This window comes from Paramormyrops kingsleyae, chromosome 6, assembly GCF_048594095.1.
Source record: "Paramormyrops kingsleyae isolate MSU_618 chromosome 6, PKINGS_0.4, whole genome shotgun sequence".
Lineage (NCBI taxonomy): Eukaryota > Metazoa > Chordata > Actinopteri > Osteoglossiformes > Mormyridae > Paramormyrops > Paramormyrops kingsleyae.
Window position 1 is genome coordinate 3,848,473 of NC_132802.1, and position 21,534 is coordinate 3,870,006.

A 21,534-nucleotide genomic window follows, 5' to 3' on the forward strand; every position below is an offset into this window, starting at 1 on the left:
ATCTTCCTCCAAACCAAAATGAGGAAACAACTTTGACCTTGAAGTCTGTATATTTGTGATTTTGTGATAAAAGAAAGCTATGATCTTTTAAGGATGTTACAATTCATTGATACATTAAGATGCAATTAATGGGAACAAGAAGAGACACTGTAGTTCAAATAACTCAGTTAATCAACATATCAGACTCTGATGACAGCTGATGGATCGATCCTGTTGTATCATGTCTGAAATATGTTATACTTTATTTTTAAATGTAAAAACATTAGGTACCTCTTTATATTATCTGCACCTTCATAATGCATTCATAAGCAGCATGTAAATATACCTTAAAAGACATTATATGATTATACAATTATAATGTTTATTATCATATAGTGTATGTTATTAATGTATATTAAAGCTGAGGTATGTTAGGATGTTAAGGTGTACTTACTTATAAATGTTTTATATGGCTAATGTACAGCATAACAGGCATTACTACAATAGACTGGTCTTGCATGCTCGGCACACTGTGACTTTGTACTGGATGATGCTAAGATGGAAATACGTGTAGAGGGATGTAGCGAAAGTGCCGAAATATGAGTCAAATGATGAAATGTGGAACACCCAGACACACGCAGACCGTGTTCCACACCTCGTGTTTTGCACAGTTTCGTTAAAATTGTCCAGGTCCAAGGCTGAGGTGCATGTAATCCAAGTTTTATTAAAAGCAACTGCAGTGAAGAGCAGTGCATTTATATAGCTTACTAAAGATATTTGTTTGCAGCAACACAGTGTCTCATGTTTACGCAGATGCTGGACGGTATGTTTACGAACTGCAAACTGCTGAAAGTGACCTCCATGGTAAAATGCTGATGTCTCACGGACACTATACCCCACGCCCCCTCCTTTTAGTTTGGTTCCCCCTCTCCCCTTTAAGTAACTTTTACTCTGCTTCTGACTAACTCATCATGTCCCGACTTAATAATAAAGTTTGTCACATTGTAAATTTTACAGCCTGCTGTTCATGTCCCGTGTGAGAGTGGTTATTGGATTTTGGCCCTGCTATGCTGGGCCATGAGGTCCCACGTAACACTTTAATGCTCCCGACAAGCTCTGGGACCTCAGCGATCAATTCAGCGAAACGCTCTGTTTGCGAAGTTTCACTTGGGCCTCCAGAACAATAAGGGCGAATATTAAAATAAGCTCTCTGTGAGCGTCACCCCAAACAACACAATTAAAGCAGCTAACTTGGTCAAACTTAGTGGTAAACGACATGTAGAGGTAAGTGGGGGGGGGGGGGGGGATGCCCAGGAGGTTGGTCAGCTGTACCTCACAGGTTCCTGTGCCTGGTTTCTGTGGTTATACATGTCAGTTTTACCCCCAGTAAGGGGCCACAGCAATCCCTGCCTTCCTTACACTGACCAGTACCGTTTCTCTGTCTCATTTTGGTTAGGGCTCATAATTGTTTTGTTTTCCTCATTTAATTGTGCAGTCCACCCCCTCACCCCCAACCAGAATAGAGGCTTTATGATAAAACTGGGTCTCTTTGTCCAAAATCCCCACCTCACGTGGTTCTGTCTGCTAGCCAAGCCAACTCACTGGCAGCAGCCAATAAAGCCGATGTTGAATCAGCGCACTGCATTTACGAAACAAATACAAATAAAAACATTAGCCAAATGTCGCTCGGGGAACATTATTAAAAACTCTAACGACAACTCGGTGGGAAAGGTTACACAATGGTTCACGGGTATCTGGGGTGATGAGTCAAAAGACTGACAGTTCCGTGGGGTTTCACGTACAGCGTGACCTAGCGTCCTCAAGCCACAAAAGACAGAGATCCCCCATCACCACGGTAGTTACCTCATGAGTGAAAGACCCAAAGGTTCTGTCTGGCTCATGTGAAACCGTGAGATTGAGGCTCAAACTCATGAGCGCAAGCAGCCAAATCCTGTCAGCAGGGAACTCTGGGATATGTGAACATGTGGACCGTCAAAATCCAAACATTAGGATTCCAGCACGACGTGCCTTTCAGGGCTGCAGCTTTGCATTTCACGATTTTCTGTGGCACACAAGGATTCAGGAGCATTTTTAAGCAGAATTTTAATTCATTCATTTATTCATGGGTTTCAGTGGGTGCACTCTCTTCTAACAAGGGCTGGCAAACAAAATATTCATGCTTGTTTCATTATGGCTGTTTTCTCCCCTCAATGTGGTGTTAGTAAAGATGCTGTAATTTGGTCGTGTCCCATCTGTCAGGGGCGGGATCTGAACAAAAGGTTCTAATACTTAAAATGAACTTTTTTTTTGCATAATGAAAGGGGACAGATTTGTGTTCCCCTTGTGCGTCCCGCTGTACTTTTCTGACATTTTGGGGACTGCGAGCGCCGTGTCTGGTACGTGATGTCCTCTGTGTCCGGGCTGTGGGACACCAGGCACACCCCCCTCTTGTATAAATAGATGAACCCCAAAAACCCACAAGTCATAAATCATGGGACTGGGAGACACACGTGCCCTGGTTTGCATTGCTGGGGTTCCTGAATCTACAATACTCAAGGTGTAGGGCGGTAATGACGGTTGGGACCCGATGAGGTGGGATGGGATGCCCCTGCTGAGTAACTTATGGAAATTGCCGTGGACTGAAATTGAGTGACAGGTGACCCTAAGGCAGACAGGGAGTTTATTATACAGGATTCTATCCATCGATAATGTCCCCAGGCCTCTCTCCTTGGGGACAAAACAAAGTGACGGCAGAGGTCATCTCAAGGTCAAACTCATTAATGGTGTGCTACCTGTCAGTGCCTGCACTATGCTGCCGTGGCGACCAGATATTAGGGCTCCGCTGAGTGCGGAGAGGTTGTCAAGGCCCTTCAGCGCCAAAGCCCATGAGCTGAGTGGCGAAGGGACGGAGATAAATATTGTACAGATGAGAATCTGTGTTAGAAACCTCCAAAAAGAGTATTGCTCTTAACGAAAAGCACATTAAAGGAGAATGGCTGGAACCTGAAGGTCGTTTCAAGGTCATTTAATGACCAGACTGTCAAAGTGAAGTTTGACAGAGAAGAGTTTGTATTTTCATTGTGCAAGCTGCAAGTCATGTTTTTATTTTGTATTCCTGCAGGCAAAACCATAAGACGATCCCTTTTTGCATGGGGACATAGAAAGAGTGTGGCATTTGTATTTAATAGGCGTGCTGTCTTTTGATTAAACCAATGCATGGCTCGCATTTTAATGAACGTTTGTGCAAAGCAGCCATGGCGTTTCACTGTAATTGATGTATATCTCTATATGGGTGTGTTCTAGTTACTTTCCTGTCATTTTGCTCTATGCACTTTCAGAGGAGGGGGTCAGGGAATTGCTTTCGAATTTTCCCACATTGATTCTGGTGTCTTCTCTGTTTGAATCCATGCAGGCAAATCCTTCCAATGGTTCTGTGAAGGCCTTGTTTTGAAGGATACCCTGCATCAGTGGCAGGTTACAGATTTGTCTGATTAATGTGTTTGAAAGGTGTGTGTGTGTTTGTAGCAGAGAACACACCTGCTTGTGCCTTGGTCTGCCTCACAGTGGTCCCCAGTTGTCCTTGGGAAGACCCAGCCAAGGTCGCTGGACCGGCAGCCAAATGGTGCAGATGACAGTGTGTGTAATTAGGTAACGGGGCTGGGTGACCCAGCTCTTCCTCACTGCCACCCCGGTGTACACAGAGATGCCTCCCAGCCCCCTCCCCCTCTACTGCCTCAGGGCAAAAAAGCCCCTCTGTCAAGACCTCTTCCTGCTGTCCACTGCATTTTGCTAATCCAGAGAGAATATTCCCGTGTCTCCTTCATGGTCGCCAGTGAAATAAAAGTGTTGTTGGCTATTACAGCTTCTGAGCGTCATGCCCTGGGAGGGAAAGCAGCGATCTGACGGCCGTTACACTCTGGGATCTCCTTCCAGGGGAATCACTTAACTATGTGTCTTTTGTTTCTCCTTTTTCTCTATGTCTTTCTTGGATCGCAATTGTTCCGGCTCCAGGTAAGAAATAAAGTTTCATTCTGGCACGTACTAAAGTGCGTTCAGGAAGTGCTCTCTCTCTCTGATTGACTCAAATGACTTTTTGTCTCTGAGATTTTCTATTATGAATCATCATCTGTGAAGTCTTCCATCTTTTCTTTATGGGAGCTCAAAAGCTTTGGGGAGGGGGGGGGGTCTCCCGCCGCCAACAACCATAAGACCCGTCGTCAGACTTGCAAGGCATGTGGATAAAACGGTGGCCGCTGTCTGGAAACGTCGGGAGTGTGGCGCTCTGAGGTGCATGATGGGAGACCGTTTTCATGTGGGCCATTTTTTTTTTTTTGCACGACTAAGCAGTAACGTCAGTACTGAGCAGATCGGTGCCGACTTGGCAGAGAGGCCCGTGTGCGGCCTGCTGTGACACCCACTGACTATCCTCCAGGTGGGCCTATAGTCCGCCAGGCCCTGCAGCTGAGCTTTGACCCGCGGGCAGGGCTGGCAGTGGGGGCCGTGGCAGGGTCTTCCTCCAGCTTGCATGCGCCAGGTGCTCATGGTAGCAGGACGACCCGTGTGTCCTCTGGGCCGGCGGGGTGCCCTCGTCCGCCTGGACTTGGACGGTGTGCTCTCTGCTGTTTCTTGGGGCTTAGTAACCTTCCTGACTTCAGAGCAGCTCCTTGGAAAAAGAAAATTGTTTTGTCCTTGTCCTGTGTCTTTCTGTATGACCTTACTTACACTGTATGAACAGTAAGTTGTATTGATAGTAGAGGAGAACGGGAACAATTGTTGAATCGAATCTGGTATCCATTTACTCATTACTCTGTGTACTTTGAGTATGACATGTTTCATAAGCGACAGAGTTGTTGCTGGGTGTATTAAGCTAGCAGAAGAGGAGAGACATATAGCCCAGGTTAGTTGTGGATTTGAAGTCCTCGTTCAGCAGCTGTCCCCAGTCTCTCCGTTAGGATGCATAGTCGATCGCTGTGTCAGTGCACGGTCAGTTGCCTCAGTTTTGGTTTAATGCAGGTAACGCAGAGTTTTGCTGCTTCATACGACACTGTGGATAGATTGCACTGTACCTGCTTGCTGGTTATTAATGTGGCACAACCCTCACCAAGCTATAATCGGTATCAGTGATCGATAGGAGCTCAGAGATTCTTAAAAAACCCCCTGTGATGTTATTGGCCCGTGGCCAGCCCAGGGCTGGAAGGTGGCAGTGGCGTCTTGCCATCGTGGAACTGAAGAACGCAATGTCATCCTCGTCCAAAGGCATTAGTCCAAGCAGGAGGCGTGACTCTCCGCGGAATGGCGTTGCCAGGGTGCCCGCACCTCCTGCTGATGCGGGAGGCTCGCGAGGGCCAGCCCCAGGAGGCAAAGGGGCCACGTACACTTATTTCAGTGTGCAGGGGAGGATCGATACCGGCGAGAGATCCCGGAGGACGGATGGGATGGCGCGCGCTCCCGGGTCATGCCGTGATGGATTATTCTGCGTGCGGCTGGAGCAGAATGCAGGCCCATGTTTCTGCAGCAGCGCTCTGGTTCTGTCTCTCGATATCCCCCCCTCTCGTCCTGCTGCATGGGCGCCGGTCTCCACGGCTACCGCGGAAGCTGCTCCGGACTCAATCTTAATTATAGACAGCCATGCGTCGCTCGATTAGATTTAGACGCAGCGCTGACGGGCAGGTGAATCTCACGGTGTAGGAGAATCGAGCGGGTAGAGGGTGTCGCTGTGCGGCGATGCGCCGCCGGTTTGCTGCCTGCACAGCTCCTCCTCACCCCCCCCCCCCCCGAAACGCACTGCAAGGACGGGCCTCACGGAGGAGTGAGGCCCCGCTGTCACCTCGGGGAGCATCAGGGCCGTGAGCGTGGAGGAGGCGCGTTTGCCTCGGTACACAGTGTGCTTACTCCTCCGTGGTCGATATGCATGAGGCGGGTAGCCAATGCTCTCAGCTCTGGCGTCGCTGTGTGGACAGCCTCGACTCACGCGGTACATTAGAAGGGAAAACCACGCATTACTGCAAGACCGGTGACCCTGTCTGGGCACATCTATATTTCTGTAACATCCGAGGGTGATAATGGGCCCCCTCCGAGGACCAGCAGGGCCTGAGCAGGAAGCGATAACATGCGGCAGCCATGTCACTCTCGGCGAGACTCGGGATCGATCTAGATTTAAGATAAATCTCGAGGAAGACCCGCAGATATTAAAGTGCCATAGATTTATTAGCCGGACAGAGCGTTTGCATCACCCCGCGCCCCCGCTAAAAATCTGTCTGTGCCCCAGGGGAAGCACGACCCAAACAGCTGCTCCTTTTTCCAGGAGAGGGCGTCAGAAAAGCGGCCTAACAGCATTAAGGCTCTGTGGGGGCCCAGCCCATAATGAGCGCCGGTAGCGGTGTGCCTGGCGACCGAGAGGTGGGTCTGCCTCATTTGCAGTTTATCTCTTCTGTTTTTGAAGCAGAGGAATGCGTCATTTGATGAAGCCGGGGATGGGGGGGGGGGGGGGGTTCAAAGGGGTGCTGGAGACGGGGGTTCGGCGTGCAGAGAGGCGTTTCCTCCATTACCGGAATGAAGAAGACAGATGGAGAGTACCAGCCAGTTATTTGTGGATCTGTACAGATTTATGGGATGTAAGGCGAGAGATGAGCAGAGTGGAAGAGGAGCCGTTGCAGGCGGGGAACAAGCTACAGGAAGGTGGGGGGGGGGGGGGGTCGCCAGTGCGGGGGCTTCCGTGGCAAATCCTTGATGGCTGCGAGCATCTTGATGGGATCTCAGCGCAGCGCCACGTGTGATGCGGCGGAAGAGCGCGGCGTCCTTGCCTTCACATTGAACTCGGCTTCATCCCCCGAGGACCTCGTGGCTGTCTCTCACATCGCCTGATTGGCATGTTCACAGGCTCCCCGCAAATCCTCTTTCCATCCTCTTCACGTCTTTCCATTTTTTTTCTGTGTTTTTTCCCATACCCTCCCTTTTTCTTGTCTGGTCTTCCATGAGAGAAGAACAGGGAGACAAACAGCGACGGGGTTTGATGTAGATAGGGGGGGAAAAACCTCTTTACAAAAGAAGATTGTTCTAGATTCAAAGAGATTGCAGGGTTTGAATTTCTCAGCTGATTATACAGTTTAATATTAGACTGGGTTCCTGTCAGTGAATCACAGTCAGGGAAAACCACAACACACCTAAAAAGATTAAAGACGGTTTAAACCATTTTCGAAAACATCAAGAGACCTCATGGGTGCCTCAAAACAGTTGAAAGCTAGTGGGGGAAAAATTGAAATAAAAGAATGTACTGAAACACGGTATGCAATATGGAAAGGTGTCAAAAAAGTCAGAAATCAGAGGCGGCTTCACTCAGCCAGACATCGCATTTGGATATCGGATATCAGACCCACGTCGCCGTCTGAAGCCTGCTCAGGATGCATCACAATCAATGCCTGTTTGCGGTCATAAGAGCCCCGATGAATTTAGAATTTATTTCAGGTTCGTGAGAATAGGATGAGAGCTGTCCCTTTGCATCACTATGCTGTCTCTTTGGCTTGGGCTCAGTGTTCTGGCCATTCTCAAGGTGGGGGTGAAATGCGGTTGGGGGCGCTACACACACGGGAGGCCGGCCCGTTGCGCTACAGACATTCTGATTTTGCCGAGTTTGATGTGTCCCTGGGTCAACAGGAGAGCGGCTTGTGTTTTACTTCTTTAACCAATCACAGTCTACATCGTACGACGTCACTGCATATCAAAACCAGTGTTTTCTGTTAAACAGCAAAGCACACAGACTTCTAAAGTTTTATTGTGTGTGCCTTTTGTTAAGGGACATTAACAGAAAACATAGGAGCATGCATACCTGCAAAGGCCGTACAGAGCAATGTAAGGGTGCGTCATTTCATCATGATGATGATGACGATAATAAAAACAAGGCTTGAACTGACGACCTTCCAATCACAGGCAAAGAGGCTTAGCTTAGCCACACCCTCTCCCAAGCTCATTGGGTGGAAGCCTTGAGTTTGAAAATGAGAAAAAAACTGACTGATGTGGTGATGTCATACAATGAAGACTGTTATTGGTTAAAGAAATAAAACACAAGCACCTCCTTTGTTGACCCAGAAGCATGTCAAACCCAGGAAAATCAGCAGGTGCGTTACACTACAGGTGGTTAAAAGCCTGACCATCGTGGCCGTGAACGGCATGATAAACCAGGAGCCGGCAGGGATGCCGGGGGATACAGGAGGAATATGCATGCGTCACAGGGATGCACCAGAGCAACATCCAAGCCCACTTTATCTCCGTACTGTCTGGAAAAAATAACACGCGGGCCCTAGAATAGGAATCGCAGGAATGATTCATAACAGGGCCGTGCTTAGCAGACGGGGAGCCCCTGCTTTGCTCGAGTCTCTTTCATTTCTCCCTGTTTCTTTTACCTGTTGTTGATGGTATAATCTGCCCCCCCCCCCACCCCCCAGGGTCGCTTGGCTCAGCTTTTCACTTGCTTGACGTCAGAGTTTGCAGGCGGCAGTGATTTAGCGGGGGCAGAGCGCTCTAGGGGCCCAGGCTGCACAATGGACACACCACAGTGCTGACGCCGTCCCAAGGGCCATGGCGGGGGGGGGGGTTGGGCATTATAGATACAATAAAAGGCATGGGAAAAGGTGAAGGTGAGGCTTCTCTTTGTGCTGTGAGAGGGTGAGGGATGTGGCGGTGTGTGTGTGTGTGTGGGGGGGGGGGGGTTGGGATATTGCAGGAGTGGACTGATAAAGGAGACATGGGGGGGGGGGGGGCATGGATACAGGGGTGGTGGCAAATCGGCCTTGAAAGATTTGAGAAGAAGAGTGCAGATGGGGTGGCTGGTCCTGGCGAGGTGGGTCGATAAACTGTGCCTTTTATCACCTATGAGGAGCCTGTGAATAGACAGGGGGGGGGCTTCGGGGTTCACCAGAGAGAGCAACCCACCCCCCGGGCAGGAGCACCGGCGAGGTTTCAGCACAGGAGGGGGCCTGGGAGAATGACTAGGTGCTAAAAACAAGCCGGTATCGCGCCGTATTTTTGAAATTGGTAACTGCAGCCGGACCACCTGTTTTTCACCTGCCCGGGGAGTCTGGCACAGCGCGGGCGGTGCCAGGGGGGGCCGAATGGAGCCCGCGGAGGTGCACCCTGGGCGTAGTGGCTACCTGCCCCAGCTCAACAGCAGTCACATGCTTTTACAGTCCCGCATGCCTCTATGGGCGCGCACGTGTGCGTAATTACAAATCAATTACTGTTTAGCCGGCCTCGTTCCTGTGAGGACTGACACGAGCCAGAGTGAGAGGGAGCCGACGAAACAGGAAGTTTATTGTTGCATGAGCACCCCCAGAGATTGCAAACTAAATTAACCGGCAAACAAATAAATAACATATTAGTCAGAAAAGAAGGGAGGAGGAATGGGTGGGGGGGGTGACGATAATTGCATTTATTTTTCGGAGTTATTTGACTGTGGGGGGGGCGGGGGGGCATTCAAAACAGCCCCCTCTCCTCTGCTCGCCGACTCGATCCCGTCTTTTGATTCTCTCCTGGCTAATTATGACAATCAGAGGAGAGACAGCAAACAGAGCGATAAACATGCTTGGAGGAGACAGAACAAAGCGCGGGTGGATAAAAGCGAGGAAGGAAGTCGTAATTACTGAGTCGGCAGATACCGCGGCGGACAAACCGACACCGGCCGCCCTCCTCGCCGCCGACTGGCCGAGGTGTGCCATAACCCGGCGGCAGACGGACTGTGTCGCTCGGATCACTGCTCAGTTGGAGTTGCCGTGACGGCGTGAGCTAACGACCTTCCTCGTGGCTGATCAGTCTGTGTGAGTTTCTGATCAGGAGTTTCCCAGGCTGGTCTACAGAGAGACACAAAATGGCATAAACACTCTCTCTCGCTGCCTCCCCTTTTGGCTACGACTGTTAAGGTTGCAGGAGTTTATAAGCAGGAGCAGACAGAGTGATGTCATCAGCTACTGACATCATGAACTGGGCTCGGATGTGTCACAAATCATTTAGCTGCCCCCCTATCCCATTCACCCTCCCTCATTTGCCATTTTGTAACCCCCCTCCCCTCACCAGAATAGCTTTTTTCATCTTCCCTCCCTCATTCCTGCACTGTCCCACATCATCCCTCCTTAAAGAATCCCATCCTGCTTCTATGCCTCTCTGTGGGGGTAGGAAACTTGCGGGGGGGGGGGGGGGGGTTAAAAGGTGGAGATGGAAGAAAAAAATTGCATAGTTTGCTTGTCAATGGTTTAGTGAGAAGGTGTTGACATTGCAGCTCCTTCAGTGACCAGCAGTGCAGTTTGCATGGTACGTTGACCTGGTTACTGGTAACTAGTTCACCTCCCAGTCACCATGGACAGTCAGGCACCAGTATGTCCCCAGGTGAATAAATGGACACTGTGTCAGAAGTGACACTAAGCTACATAAGCGTTAAAATTTTCAAAAATGTTGGACGCATTGAAAGTATCGACATATGCGTCTCTTTTAGGATATAAATAAAAATATGAAGAGTTGACTTCATTTTAACATACTCGCATTACAGAGGAATAACGGTGTTAACTGAAACATGAGTATTAGCTTCCACAATACCCCCACCCTACAGACAGGATAAATGACTGTAAACAATGAACAGGCGACATCATCCAGGCTAACATTAACATCAACATGATTCAGCGTAAATAGCAGCGGCTGCCCTCAGAAGCTACAAGGCATCGGGAGGTGGACGGGCGGCCCAGCGATGACTGCGAACAGGACATGAAAGACCACAACCAAACAAAAGTAGACTCTCCCACTTTTTCAAATGTCAGTCTCAGCCATGCAGACATCAAACCCTCGGGTTGGAGCGACTTGGAAATACCACAGCCGGAGAAGCCCTCGTCTGTGTCTTCATTCCGCAAAGAATACAGAGCAGGAAATCTGCAGCTGTAGTTTTAATGGATGCTGACAGGGAAAGCTAGGTTTTTTTTTTTTTTTTGGGGGGGGGGGGGTGTGTGTGTGTGTGTGTGTGTGTGTCATGATTCCCCTTTCAGATGCTGGCAGAGCCTCTGGCCTCTCATCCTTGGCTCCATGTATCCCGGATGCCTCAGACAGAGACGAGGCCTTTCTTCATGACCCAGGCTGCCATGTGACATACAAGCAGGAGTCACATACAGGATCTCGGCTCTGCTAAAGCCTCCTGGAGGGCGTATGGTTTGCACACAGCGGTATTATTGCATTACACTAGTCTCCCGTAGGCAAAAGGACGCAGACAGGGTTTAAATTAGCGCACTGTACTGCGGGCCAGTGTCAGTAACCGGCCCGTTCCAGTTTGGGGCGGACATACTCCTGCCCAGTAACACTTCTGCGAGTGTCAGGCAGCCCCCATACTGGGGACAGGTGCACTGAAGTACCTCAGGGTGACACACAGTGGAAAGAGTGTGCAGCTGTATTTTGGAAAATGCCGGAGCTGTAAATTTCAGGTTCAAAAAGTAAAAATCCAGACTGATTTTGTCTCAACCAACCAGTTGAGTCAGAGACAGAGTACTCCACTGGTTGGTTGAAACAAAATCACGGTCTGGATTTTTACTTTCTGGACCTGACATTTACATCTCTGGAAAATGGACTCCAGTATATTTCAGAGTAGAGTAACAGAGAAGAATTTCAAGTAAGCAATCTCTCCGCTTTGAACCCCTCCATGCACTGGGCCTTTGGCCTTCTCTGGGTTTATCTCCTTCTGCCCACTTTTATTGTTGTTCATCTCCCCATGTGACTTCAGTTCTTCTAGCCGTTGATGGCATAGATTCTCAGTGTGCAGCACTGCGACCTCACACCTCCAGGAGTTTGCAGGTCCTCCCTGTATTGTCAGGCCTCTCGCCCCAGTGGGTTCTGGGATAGCCTCCAGGCTGACCGTGACTCTCTGCTGGATAAGCTCTTACAAGAGACTGATGGCGCGCTGTGATTTTATTCTCGTTACCTTACCGTTCCTTAACGTCTTAGTCATTTTGAGCAAAAGTTCCCGCTGAATGAATGTGGAGTGTTAGCGTGTCACCGTGACGCCCGCTGTCAGCCTCACCGCCGCAGGCTAATCTCTGGAACGGGACGCACTTTCTCCAGGCACGTCATGTCACTTGCCGAGGCCTGTGCTGAGAGGAAGCAGTTAGCTAGCAGCCTGTTCATTGGAGGAAGAAGAGCAGGAGGCTCCTCCTCGCCCGTCCCCAAGTGGTCATGGGTCAAGGGGGGAGTGGATGCAAGCAGCGGGTAATCGATGATTCAAAATTAAGAGGAGAAGCTGAACAAACATGGAGCTAAGACCCTGTAATGCATTTAGCTCCTTACCTGATGCTTATCCAAAGCAGCTTACGGATTTATGGCAGCATATTTACTGGGGAAACTCAAGGGTACAACAGCGGGTTCCCCCGTCAGGATATGAGTCCACTTTTAAGCTGTCTGTTGCCTCAAATCAATTTGAGATCAATCTCCAGATGCAGCGGTCAGCTCCATATTGCAGCGACCCGTTTTTTTTTTTTTTCTGCGGAAGCAAGCGGTTCAATCAAAGTCGGCTGTTTGCAGACACTACGCCGTACCGAGATCCTGTGGCTCTTTCAGCGTCACACGCAGCGCCAGTCAGAGACACGGTGATTGAAAGAGTTGTGCTGAAGGTCACGACGAAGGTCTTCAGAGACAGAGGGATGGGGAGAGCAAATTGGATAGGTGACGATGATCCTCTCTCTCTCTCATTACCTTTTATTTTTTCTCTTTTTCCACTTTTTATCTGCAGTCTCAAAATGTGTAGACTGAAAGGGGGTGGACAGAATAGCCAATAGCATGCGCCCCCTGTGGTCCCGCCCCCTCAGACAGTCATGTGATGGGCAGGAGGTCAGCATGACCTTCAACAGTAGTGGTCAAACCGAAGTTATTACAGATGCATGAGGCCTAAGGTTTTTTATTTTGGGAATGTTTTCTGGGGAGATATTTTTTACCATAAAATTAAATTTTAATTACATTGTGTAGCTGCAGAGCTTGAATTTGTTGCCCTTAATCCCGTTATACAGGTGGATATTTTTACTGAAACAATTTACCTGGCATATAATAGCGGTCTCCCTCCGGGACACGAAGCAGCAGTCTGTCGGGGCTTGTGTCCAGCTACGCCACCTGCCGCCACACCACAGAAGAGTATTTCCCCCCTCTCAGGCTAGCGATCCGAGCAGGTGTGTAATGAGACAGCTCCTTGAGGCTCTCCGTCAGATCCGAATATGACTTCGCCCCCATCTCGTCATGCGAGGGAAATTACAGATTTGACGTGACGGCCGCGATGGATTCGTCCCGATGATTTGTGGTTTCCGATGGGACACTGTCGTCCTTTACGGTGCCGTTGGGGATATAATTCATATGCTCCCGTCCTTAAAGGGACACATGGGCGGACAGACTGTAGGACTGCGATCGGCCACATAAATGACGGGGAGCCAGTGAAAGGAGTGTCATGCAGGCTGCACCCAGCTCCGTTAATAATAAATTACGATTGTTTCACACAGCTAGGAGATCAGAGGGTAAGAAAGGAACCCGGAGGCAGAGCATCTTCCATTTACTGTCTGTCATGGCGGATGCTTCCCCTTTAATTGCTGAGAGCTATAATTTGGAGGGAAACAACTTTTTGTGAGTGACGTTCTCTTGACGATCCCCATGAAAAAACGAGTCCCCAGTCCCTGGTTAGTTTTTATTAAGGATTTGTTTTTATTTTTTTATATTTATAACTCGCCTGTTTTTCGCTTTAAAGTTTGATAACGACCACAAGACAGCCAGGCAGCCCCCCATGGGATTTCGAGTGTGCTTTTTTTTTTTGCCAGGCTATGCACGGCACGTCGGAGCATGCGACGCGACGGGAGTGGAGCGCAGTGCCGACACGCTCAGGAGACGACATGCAGCACCATGATGCAACCGTGAGCGATGATACGATTAAAAAAAAAAAACACACAGCATATCTAAAAAATATTAAAAAAAGAAATGGCACACAGATATGGCGCGTGTTTTATAGTGGCGTGCAACGGAGCGGGGGATGGGCGGGGGGGGGCGTTTCGGAATGCCACAGTTCCGGCGAGAAGGCCGGGACACTGAGGCAGGCCGCCCCCTCCACACGCACTTCCCCCAGGGCTCAAGGTACACAGCAGACGGGACAGGCAATACACGTCACTCCCCATTCCGGAACACACAGCTAAAAATGGAACGGAGCTGGGGATGCGTGTGGATCAGAACGCTGCAAACGGCTCTTAATGCAGAGGGTGTGCGGGGATTTGGAATAAGCTTTCGAGTGCTGCAGTGGAGGCTGAGTCTTCAAAGTGCACGCTAGATACGATTCCACTAACACTCAGGTACTGAAGGCACTCTCGTCTGTAGTGCTGCCAGCGTCCTTCAGGATAACGGCGTCTCCGTGCGCAGTGTGGTGATTCGGCTCTTCGGGGTCGTGCGCATGGAAGCACCTCCTGACCCCGTCTTCGTCTCTGTCTCCACCATCACGTATGGTCCGCGTGCCGGAGACGGGATGAGAGAAGCCTTCAGTAGGAAGGAAGCCAGGTGGTTAGCTGGTTGTCCAACCCCCCACCCGGGCTCTGCTTCGGAATTTCCGAGATTCCACATTTTTCGGCCGACCTGCATTTGAACCGATTTGTGCATTCATGACGGAGGGCCAGAGGACTTCCTGTACGGCATTCCCAGAGCTTAGCACACTCTGCCTGCCGCACGCCCGCTCTCTGCGGCCTTATTAAGTTGCCACCATCACTCGCCGGCAACGGGCAGAACCCGCGCGCTTCCCCAAGGTGTCATTAAAGGCGGCCTGATCCCACCATGAGCTTTTTGGCGAATCTCAGCGTGTTCGAATGGTGCTCTCTGATGCTGGCCTGTCTGTCCGCCCCTTTTCCGTGTGGTATGTTGGATCTCTTGCGTCTCCTCTGTCCCTCCTTAGCTTTTCCGTGATCCAGCTCCTGGCTCCTGTCTCAGTCATGAAAACAGACAAAGTCTTCGCTGCTACGGAGAGAACATGTAAACCGCCCTTGGCATTTGGACGACGGTTAGCATGCAGAAGCGGCGACGCATCTTGCACACCGTGCCCCGGGACAGACCACGCATCCCTCATTCTGAACGGGTCTGGCCACTAGCCGCTAGCTTCCCGCTATCCCGCTCGGCACGGCCGGTGTGAAGGAATGCGTGCACCGCTATCTGTGTCTTAATTGGATGGGGGCCGGAGCCTGGGGTTAGAGCACCTGCTCCTCTTTCAGGAGCTGTTCTGTCCAAAATAAAAGCTGAATTTGGTGGCAGTGAGATGGGGGGGGGGAATTCTGTATTATCAGGCAGCGCCCCCTACGGTCAGTTTTAGTAAAAGGAGAAAAAAAAGATCTACTGTAGGCCGGCTCTGTGGTTCATCTCAGTTTTGTGTGTGTGTGTGTGTGCGTGCGTACTCACGCTACATGCTAGCTTGCACGCTTCCTGCACTATGTGAACACTCTCACATTTTCAGCCTGATCCCATAGCTGCCAGAGGTTAAAGATGTTCTATGTTCCCTCTCTGTCTCACTTTATAGCAATTATGCAGCATAACTTAAAACCAGTTGGCACTCAGATCCTGTTTATTGGGGTATAAATAAAAAGTGAGGAACCCAAAAAGGGCTGCAAAATCTCTCTATCTGTCTGAGAAATCATTAATAAAATAACAGCATATTTGCAAAGTGGCGTTTTTGTTTTGCTTTTGCCGTGGTTGTAGATCTGCTAACTTTAAAGGCACTGTGGTCTTCTAAGGGAAGAGAATAAGCACAAATAAAGCAGCAGGTCACAGAGGTTTGTTGGGTAGATAACGCATGTATGTATTTTTATTGTCTTCGGGCATAAAGAATGCATGCGGGGGCCTCCCAAGGGATCAGGGTAGGGGCTGGTAAATTCTTTGCTGTACACCTAGTTAATATTTCATGGGGGGGGGGGGATTGCTGGCCGACGGATGCCAGGCTACTGCATGTCCACCATCATCTCTGTTGGCCTGCTATTTATTAGTGAACCTGTTTATTCGCTAGTGAGGGGGGCACGGGGGGTGGCAGCCCCTTTTTAAGATGCACGGGGGAAGAAGGGGCCGACTGACTCAAGCACTTAGATCTATTATTAGTACGACAGCGGAAGGATTGATGCGCACAATAGTCAGTGTGTAAGCAGAACACTTTGTACGGCAACAGAATTTTAATGGTGTGACTCTCCTAGATTATGGAGGCCTTCATTAACATTTACACACATCGCTGCCTAACAAATGAGAAAAGAGCCCTACAGTACCAGCAGATTTATCACAGTGCCTCATGCTACCGCCTCGCTCCCACCAGCCCCGGCGAGGGCCTCCTGAGCAGGGCGGTGCTGCTTATGAAAGAGCCCCACTACAGAGGGCCGCCCCACCGGGCCGCCAGCCGCCTAGCTCCTCCCCCGGCCCGGTCCACCATCCATGCCACACCCCCTGTGCCTGACACAAACCGGCGTCGAAATACCTGCTCCTTCGAAACCCGGGGCCTCGAACCCGTGTTCTGCAGTGGACCGCGAGCTAATTTCGGTGCACCATTTATCGCTGTTCTATTAAAGGCAACGGCATTAAACACCGGGTGCCGGAGCGGGAAGGCTCTGCATCCCAGGAGGAAAGTCGAAAGAAAGTTTATTCGGATACTTCACAAGGTCACTTGTTTTTTTTTTTTCCTTGCCACATGTACTTACTGCAGCTGCCCCCCATGCATTTTCCATAAGAAGCGGGATCACATCGGATTCACGGCGGGGTGTGTTTCGGCCGCCTTGAAGCGTCAGGTTCCCCACAGACCCCCCCCCCCCGCCCCATCCCCATCGCTAATGCGCGCTATAAAAAGGAGGTTTAGGCGTGTAGTTCACCTGGCTAATGTCCTCGAGACAAATGGAGATATTGCAGCAGGTGGGGGGGGGGGGGGGGGTTTGCACCAGAAATCAATTTCCCATTTGCTGCTTTAATTTCGGAAAGATGGGCGCCGAGATTACGGCTGAAGGCAGCCAAGAGCCGCCGAACCGATGGGCTTTACCTGACGGGTGCGGTTGCCCCCCTCCTCACCCCCCCCCCCCCGCGCTAATTAAGGCTCAGGATTGATCTGCGTGTAATTCCACTCTGTCCTGGGAGGCCCCTGCTTTGCCGATTTGGCGTGGCAGTAACCTGATAATGGTCGTCTACAGCAAATGATAATTCCGTGTCCTGGGCCCTCGGCGTGTGCCCCCCATGCCCGCCTCGTTGGCGAGGCCATCGCTGTCACTTACCACCTGATGCTGCCGCGGTCACTGGCTGCCTCATATGCCCCGGCTGCTCCCCGGCGCCCCCCCGCCTCATGCCTTCCACTTACGGTGGTGGCAGTCGGAGCGAGTGCTGCTCTAAATGACTGGGCTGCCAGCTTTGCGCGGCGAAGCCAGGCCCTCTGTGGTGTTCCCACCGCGTGGTATTTAGCTGCCCTTCCGTTTGGACGCCCCGGAGCGCGTGCGTGACGGCTGTGTGCCGTTCCTTGTCCTGCCCCCGGCTTCCCCACACTGCTCGTACCACGGACAGCGCTCCTGTAATTTGCTCATTAAATTTTGCTTAGCAGACACTTTCAACCCAAACAGCTCACAGTTTTACCCACTTGCATGGTGGGGGGGGGGCTCTCTAATAATTCAGGTTAAGTATCCCCTTCACGGGCAGCAAAGACACGTCCTTGGGCCGTACACACACACACACACACACACGTTTGTATTCATGCGGGGACTGTCCATTAATTTCTACGGGAAAAACCCTAATCCCAACTATGACAACCGTAACCCCTACCCAGCACTAACCTTAAATAACCAAACAAGATACAAGACTTAGAGCATTTTTTTTTTAGTTTTTTTAACTGCAGTCACAGATTTTTAGAAAACTGAGTTTCACCTTGTGGGGACCGAAAAAATGGTCTCCACAACATCAAAATAACAGGTTTGTAACGGGGGACATCTGGTCTCCAGAATGTAATCTAACACACACACGCACACGCACTGCATTAACTGAACCAAGTTAATATCATTAAAGGCTCAAAGTAGCAGGTTAGTGGTTAGATTAGCATGAGTGGGCTTGGGCAGCAGAAACCAGGAAGACACGAGCCTCCTGCCAGCAGAGGGCACCCCTCAGCTGGAGGCCAGGGACACAGGGGCCACGCCTTGGAATGTAGGCTATTCATCGATGGCCCAGCAGAACTGCGGCCCACCCAGTGCAGTGTGCTGGGAAGTGTAATTAAAATGGAGTTTCCCAGAGTGGTTATCGCGCGGCTACACCGTACTGCGGTAGTGATGCCAGCAACAGCATTAAGCCGGTTGCCATTGCAATGTGTATTAATGATCACTCTGTCAAGGCTGCTCATTTGAATATTGCAGGTCTGAGGGTTTTGGAAGTCGGTCCTGCTAGGTGTGTGTGTGTGTGTGTTAGACTCAGGTGTGATACAATGAGAAAGAGAGGGGCGACCAATGAAGAAGAGACAACCCCCCCCCACCCCGGCCACACGGTGCAAGCTGTTTAGTAGAGCTGTCTCTTTCAAGAAGTCACCAAGACCCAAAAAAGGGGGGGGGAGGGGGGCTGTAGAAAAAAATGTTATGCGAGAATTGAATGTCACACTAGATAAGCATCACAAACTGCTCCATATTTATTATGTGCAACAATTTGACTAACAGAGAATTTAGATTAATAACATTCAGCCGTGGGAAGTAATTTCCTTTTGAGAAAAAGTGATTTACATTCAGCATCGCTGGGAGAGAACCCTTAGCTGCTCCTTTGTGGGCGTCAGCTAAAAATAATGACATTTAAAACAATGACCAAGGTTAATAGGTTTCCCTCTTCATTCTTAACTGTGCTTCTGAAAACACACACACACAAACACACACTCTGTAGTCACACTGGATGTGTCACCGCTCTCTGTAGTGACTGAGTGACGCCTCACTCACACCCCCCCCCCCCCCCAAAGCTGTGGTAGGGAGTCCCTTTCATTTACACGAGTCAGCGTAGGAGCTGCAGCGGTGGAGCACCTGAGCAATCAGGGGGTGCCCCCCCTCGGGGGTGCCCTGCATTCGGAGCCCAAGCTTCAGTCTCACCTGTATGTGTGATGATATCTGAGGAGAGCATGGGCAGGAAATATGAAAAGGATTGTATGCAGGATTGTAGTCAGAAATAAATTTCTGGGGGCAGAAGGGGGGCTCTCTTGGTTGATTTTGACAGCTGGAGGGGGGGGGGCAAATTTTGAGGTGGGATGGTGTTCAACACCATAATTTTCCTACCTGGCTACATGCCTGTCCCTATGTCCTGGTGCTTATATTTCTACAAATGGCAAATAAAGTATCATTCCATTCCATTTAATGCTGAGCAGTGTGCCTCCCGTCAGCGTGGGGGTGGGGGGGCAGTGTCGTCAGCACCATCCATGTGGACAGCGCCGGTTCAGGAAGCATGGAAAACCCGACGCGTCCCGACCTCGGCGCTCCGGAATTGCAAGTCTTTGGTTTACATCAGGAATATGCCAACGATATGAGCTGGTCTGGTTCTGCAGAAGCGTCTGTAAGAGTCCCTGTTTCCATGACGACGCATTTCAACTTAGCCCATTTAAACATCATCTCGTGCGTCGAAACTCATGACCCCAGGCTGACTCTGGCTCGCAGGTCCCATGGAAAAAGGCCCTGACACCAATATGGTCTCTTTAAATATGGGCCACGGAGCTGCGATTGTGGGGGGGAGGGGGTGGTTAATTATATATCTTTTTCACGATTGGCTCCTACGTGTGCCTGCAGACACGCAGGAGGGTTATTGATGAATGATTAACGGCACACGAGCCGCTACTGCTCAACCCAACCCAGGCCGGCAGCTCGCTATTTAAAATTTCATTTGCTCACAGATGTGTTGCTGTCTGTATCAGTGCTTATGCTTTCTCAGCCTGCCCCTGGTTATTACTTGACAACAGCCCCCCCTCCCTCCCCCAAACATGCCAGCCCGGTGCATCACGACCTCCACTATACACAGAGCCCCCTGCAGCAGCAGCAGCAGCAGCAGCGAGGGGGGTGGGCAGTTTGGGGAGCTTGCTGTTTATTGATCTGTGTGCCAGCATGTATCCCCCCCCCTCCAACCCTGCACGGCTCCATCTGAAGCCATGGTTCAACACTTGGTCCCCCCCGTGAGGACTCACCCGTCCCTCCTCTGGGAGGATCAAAGGCTGCTTGCTCCTCTTTCCAACCGGCTTCAGTGCTGAGCCACCGGCAGCTTCAGTTCCCGCCTAGAGCTCCCAGAGCCCGGGACAGCTGGTGGGCAGGGCTGGCACCGGAGGACCCGGCACCGCTGGAAGAGCCCCTCGCCTAATCCCCGCCACGCTCGGCGTGGCTCCCTGGCAACGTCAGAGTAGCTATAAAAGCATCCTCCGCCGCTGAAGTTCCCATCGGTACCGCAGGTTTTACCCTCGCCGATGTACCGTGGGGGATCGAGAAACAGAGCCGGCAAAGGGAGGGATTCCTCCGTAAAAATCCGCTACCCTGCGTGCCGTGTGGATATTTTCATGAAGATGCAGAGTTCCCTGGGTCACGTCCTTGTACGGGACACTGCAAAGGGTGGGGGCCAGGGGCAATGGGGAGCTGGTATCTTTATTTTTGTGACGGAGGCGCCCACGCAACTGTGAGTCAGAACCGCATTAGCGCTAGGCCTTACCAGGTGCTTCAGCGCACACACTACCCTCTTTGAAATCTGCTGTTTTATGGCTAATCTCTGAGATGCCCCTCTGCATTATTAACTGATTAGCTGTTATTAATTTGAACTTTTTTGGGTGGCATGCTGCCTCAGTGGGCTGGGGGTTCATATCCCACCTCTGCTCCATGCATGTCACATTTGCTTGTTCTCTACTTGCTGCATGGGTTTCTTCCCACGGAAGTTGTACGTTTTGGACAACTTGTCTCTCTGAATTGCCCACTGCGTATGTACTAACACCGGCTCTATGTAAACCCCTGCTATAGGCTCAAGGCCCTGACCACAACCACTTGGAAGATGGCTTGTTTTTAAACATGTTTCAATATTTTTGTCATTTTACTATCTGGATAAGCATTTGGTATGTTAACTAGGACCACAGCTATACAGATGCTTGCCTGGACTCAACATAACATTACAGCTGTCAATAAAAAACAAGCATTATTAAGCACTTGTTTCTTTATTGACAGCTGTAATGTTATGTTGAGTCCAGGCAAGCATCTGTATAGCTGTTATTAAGCATTATTAAGAATTATTAAGCACTTAGCTCGGTTTGTTTGCCAACAGAAGTCTCTTTCCCTCCATTCTTTACAAGAGGCTAGGCGCTGTAGATGCGTTTTGGGAAGTCAGGCATATTTTGTTCAGTTATTTAAAAGAGAAACCAGATCTAGTGAAGCGAAAAACGGCGTAAATGATCCGCTGTGCTATCAGCTAAGCGAGGTGTGAACCCGGTGCAGCGGAGCAGCAGCGAGGCTCCCTCGACACAACGTGTAACTCACGCGTAGCTTCAGATAGTTTAGCTTAGCCTTAAAAAAGGGAAAAGGCTTTAACTTGCTACAC

At 50.3% G+C, this 21,534-nt stretch overlaps 1 protein-coding gene across 15 annotated transcripts in view; it reads left to right on the forward strand.

The window, feature by feature from the left end:
• camta1a (calmodulin binding transcription activator 1a) overlaps positions 1-21,534 on the forward strand; it is a 296,208-nt gene that overhangs the window by 78,221 nt on the left and 196,453 nt on the right. The window lies entirely within an intron of this gene.